The 5,000-nt window shown below is 41.2% G+C and overlaps 2 protein-coding genes across 4 annotated transcripts in view; both read left to right on the plus strand.

Annotated features, from left to right (window-relative positions):
* Positions 1–340, plus strand: part of exosc2 (exosome component 2) — a 6,362-nt gene extending 6,022 nt beyond the window's left edge. Inside the window, exon 9 of one of the 3 annotated variants that reach the window (XM_067439859.1) lies at positions 1–335. This exon is cut by the window's left edge and continues 172 nt beyond it. The gene's annotated coding sequence lies outside the window, so the exon portion shown is untranslated. The other 2 variants (XM_067439862.1, XM_067439861.1) reach the window with 2 other exon arrangements.
* Positions 341–4,706: 4,366 nt separating this feature from the next.
* Positions 4,707–5,000, plus strand: part of abl1 (c-abl oncogene 1, non-receptor tyrosine kinase) — a 37,850-nt gene continuing 37,556 nt past the window's right edge. Inside the window, exon 1 of the mRNA XM_067437509.1 lies at positions 4,707–5,000. This exon is cut by the window's right edge and continues 378 nt beyond it. The gene's annotated coding sequence lies outside the window, so the exon portion shown is untranslated.

Below are 5,000 nucleotides of genomic sequence, written 5' to 3' on the forward strand. Positions count from 1 at the left end.
TCACACACACTGAAGTTCATGTTTTTAAATAAAGGAATTTGTCAGAAAGCAAGTGGCTTCTATTGTCCAACAACAATAAAATGACAAACATATGCTCAGCTCCTGAAGGATTATGGGAGGAAGAGAGTGATAACCAACATTTGATCTCCTTTATTAAAGGGACAGTACACGCAATTTAAATCGTCATCATTTACTCTCGAGCTTTCTGTTTTTAACTGAACAGAAATCGCACAGGTTTGGAGCAGCATGAGCGTATGAAGCTCGTTTCCACCTCAGAGTCAAACATGACAAAGGTCATGGTCATTTTATATCTTAACAATTACAATGTGTAAATGAGAGAATAACACGTATAAAATGAACAATACAAATAAATACAAAAATAAGTTTATGAATCAAGGTAGAAAACTTCGTTGTGTGATCTGATGTTTGAAAGGGTTTCCAAGTGAGATCAGTCGTATGAAAGGTAGTACAGGAGGGTTTCTTTATTTGTGTCAACTAGGAGGTCCCATTTTAGGAATATCTCTCTTAAAGTCAGTCTAATATGAAATAGAAATGGAGCAATACAAAAATACATGTTTAATATCTTCAAGTGAGGTGTTATAAAAAGGGCATTTATCGCGGACAGCATTTATCGCGGACAGCATTTATCGCGGACAGCATTTATCGCGGTCAGCATTTATCGCGGACAGCATTTATCGCGGAGAGCATTTATCGCGGACAGCATTTATCGCGGTCAGCATTTATCGCGGAGAGCATTTATCGCGGACAGCATTTATCGCGGACAGCATTTATCGCGGAGAGCATTTATCGCGGACAGCATTTATCGCGGTCAGCATTTATCGCGGAGAGCATTTATCGCGGTCAGCATTTATCGAGGTCAGCATTTATCGCGGACAGCATTTATCGCGGACAGCATTTATCGCGGTCAGCATTTATCGCGGAGAGCATTTATCGCGGAGAGCATTTATCGCGGCCAGCATTTATCGAGGTCAGCATTTATCGCGGACAGCATTTATCGCGGACAGCATTTATCGAGGTCAGCACTTATCGCGGTCAGCATTTATCGCGGACAGCATTTATCGCGGACAGCATTTATCGCGGCCAGCATTTATCGAGGTCAGCATTTATCGCGGACAGCATTTATCGCGGACAGCATTTATCGCGGTCAGCATTTATCGCGGAGAGCATTTATCGCGGCCAGCATTTATCGAGGTCAGCATTTATCGCGGACAGCATTTATCGCGGACAGCATTTATCGCGGCCAGCATTTATCGAGGTCAGCACTTATCGCGGTCAGCATTTATCGCGGACAGCATTTATCGCGGACAGCATTTATCGCGGCCAGCATTTATCGAGGTCAGCATTTATCGCGGACAGCATTTATCGCGGACAGCATTTATCGCGGTCAGCATTTATCGCGGAGAGCATTTATCGCGGCCAGCATTTATCGAGGTCAGCATTTATCGCGGACAGCATTTATCGCGGACAGCATTTATCGCGGACAGCATTTATCGCGGAGAGCATTTATCGCGGACAGCATTTATCGCGGACAGCATTTATCGCGGAGAGCATTTATCGCGGACAGCATTTATCGCGGTCAGCATTTATCGCGGAGAGCATTTATCGCGGACAGCATTTATCCCGGACAGCACTTATCGCGGACAGCATTTATCGCGGAGAGCATTTATCGCGGCCAGCATTTATCGAGGTCAGCATTTATCGCGGACAGCATTTATCGCGGACAGCACTTATCGCGGACAGCACTTATCGCGGAGAGCATTTATCGCGGACAGCATTTATCGCGGACAGCATTTATCGCGGTCAGCATTTATCGCGGAGAGCATTTATCGCGGACAGCATTTATCGCGGACAGGACTTATCGCGGACAGCATTTATCGCGGACAGCACTTATCGCGGTCAGCATTTATCGCGGAGAGCATTTATCGCGGACAGCATTTATCGCGGTCAGCATTTATCGCGGAGAGCATTTATCGCGGACAGCATTTATCGCGGACAGCATTTATCGCGGTCAGCATTTATCGCGGACAGCATTTATCGCGGACAGCATTTATCGCGGACAGCATTTATCGCGGAGAGCATTTATCGCGGACAGCACTTATCGCGGTCAGCATTTATCGCGGAGAGCATTTATCGCGGACAGCATTTATCGCGGTCAGCATTTATCGCGGAGAGCATTTATCGCGGACAGCACTTATCGCGGACAGCATTTATCGCGGACAGCACTTATCGCGGACAGCACTTATCGCGGAGAGCATTTATCGCGGAGAGCATTTATCGCGGACAGCATTTATCGCGGACAGCACTTATCGCGGACAGCATTTATCGCGGAGAGCATTTATCGCGGTCAGCATTTATCGCGGAGAGCATTTATCGCGGACAGCATTTATCGCGGACAGCACTTATCGCGGACAGCATTTATCGCGGACAGCACTTATCGCGGTCAGCATTTATCGCGGAGAGCATTTATCGCGGACAGCATTTATCGCGGTCAGCATTTATCGCGGAGAGCATTTATCGCGGACAGCATTTATCGCGGACAGCATTTATCGCGGACAGCATTTATCGCGGAGAGCATTTATCGCGGACAGCATTTATCGCGGTCACCATTTATCGCGGACAGCATTTATCGCGGAGAGCATTTATCGCGGACAGCATTTATCGCGGACAGCACTTATCGCGGTCACCATTTATCGCGGAGAGCATTTATCGCGGACAGCATTTATCGCGGTCAGCATTTATCGCGGAGAGCATTTATCGCGGACAGCATTTATCGCGGACAGCATTTATCGCGGTCAGCATTTATCGCGGACAGCATTTATCGCGGACAGCTTTTATCGCGGACAGCATGACTGTTTTGATGACGCGGTGATGATGACGCACGTAACCATACAGAAGGTTTCCACGGTAACATACTTTTGAATGTATTCTCAATATGATTATTCCTTTTTTACAGTGAATGAAATGTATTTTGTCTTGTGTAATTGTTTGTGTGATTATAATGATTACGTTTATGTCTCGCTGTTACGCGGATCAGGAAGCTTTTCGTGTCCTGGTAAAGCGCATTGCTCCAGTCGGCAGTTACCGCTAAAGAGTGTTCATAATAGAGGACATTCCACCAGCCAATCAGCAGGCAGTGGGCGGGGCTCGGCACTGATTGGATAATCCTTTCAGATTGATTACTTTTGTCTGTCTGGGTCTGGCAATGGGAAATGGGGGAATTGATTGGAAATAATTCGGAAAAATCTTTGGGAAAATCGAGCTTTGGAAATGCATTATTATGAAAAACGGCTTTTGGAAAAAGCATGTAAAATAATGGAAAATTTTTTTTTTTTTTTTTTTAAACATAACAATAGTGTGTGTGGAAGAGGTAATTGTGAAATGTATTAAACAATTTCATGTAATTTTACAAAATAAATAGATACATTTATTTAATATTTAATTAAATTAATAAATACATTTTTTTAATTAATTATTTAATTAAATTAATGAATACATTTTTTAATTAATTATTTAATTATTTCAGAATAAACTGGTACATTTAATTGTTGTTTTATTGAATTCATTATTGAATTATTTAATTTTGAGTAATTTGGTTCTCTATAGAAATCAAATCACATCTTCCACATGCGGCTGAGTAAATGAGGATTAATGTTCATTGTGTGTGTACTGTTCCTTTAAATGAGTGTGTGTACTGTTCCTTTAAATGAGTGTGTGTACTGTTCCTTTAAATGAGTGTGTGCGCCATTTCCGGCCGCTAGAGGGCAGAGCTCCAATCACATCACTGACACATTCGCGCTTCTGCAGCGTCATAAAGACAGAGCTCATTAAACACGTTTACTGTTTGCGTTACTCTTATGATCAAACTCAGCGAATTATAATAATTATTCATTAATAGTAATGATCAGAAATCGGATGAGCTTAGAACTGAGATGTTTGATTGATATTAAAGATTACAAATACAGCCAATGGCTATTAGGATAAACAAAAATAAAAGAATAAATTATAAAATAAAATAAATGTATATAAATAATAAAAAAAGGTAAAAATATTAACACGTTTTTTACAGCTTGCATTTTTTTTTTAGACTAAAAGAAAATAGCTTTTTTAAATTCAAGGAATGGTATCATACATTTGTTTAATTGCAAGATTGTTTTGTATTAGAACACAATTCTTTACAAATCACAATTTACAAAATCTCTCGTTGGGAGACAATAGTTAAGTAGAGCAACATATAACAGTAAAAAATAAATTAAAGCAAATAATATAAAATAAATTAAACAAAGGCATTACAGTCCATAAGGCATGCCAAAGTTGTGCACATATATGATTAATTGTCTCAGTCTTTAAATATTCTTAAAGTAAAGTTACAGGGAAGCTTAACAAATTATAATGACAAATAATTTGAGACATCTTCACACAGAGAGTAATTATTATCACTGGAATCTTTCAGAAGTTTCCAAGAAGCAAAGTATTCCCTCACACAACACAATTAAAGTGCAAGAATTAAACAATATACAATTACGGTACTATAATCCGTGAGGGAAGGAAATGGAACGAAAATAAAGGATTAAAAATATCTACAATTTCAATTAATAAAAAAATGTGCCTAAGAGATATGAGACATAAAAAAAGTAAAAAAAAACTAAACTATTAAAATAAAATAAGGAACTGAAGCGATTGTTGGCGGAAGAGCGCGGCGTGCGTGTGACGTCACGAGCGCAGCTCGCGTGCGCGAATATGGCGGTTCCAGCGACGACGAGCGACTTGAGGAAAAGTGCTGAAAGTTATGAAATAAAAGTAAGACATGACGGGAAACAACGCTAAAAACCTGCGGAAGTATCCAGGGCGTGTTCGATGAGGAAACGAGCCCGACAGGAGAGACATTACGACGGCGCGGAGAGCGTTTACATTCGCCTCAGGAGAGCTACACGCGGAAGTGACGAGACTACAACAAACTCAAACTATACACTACAGCCTAC

The sequence above is a fragment of the Pseudorasbora parva genome, chromosome 3 (genome assembly GCF_024679245.1).
Source record: "Pseudorasbora parva isolate DD20220531a chromosome 3, ASM2467924v1, whole genome shotgun sequence".
Taxonomy (NCBI): domain Eukaryota; kingdom Metazoa; phylum Chordata; class Actinopteri; order Cypriniformes; family Gobionidae; genus Pseudorasbora; species Pseudorasbora parva.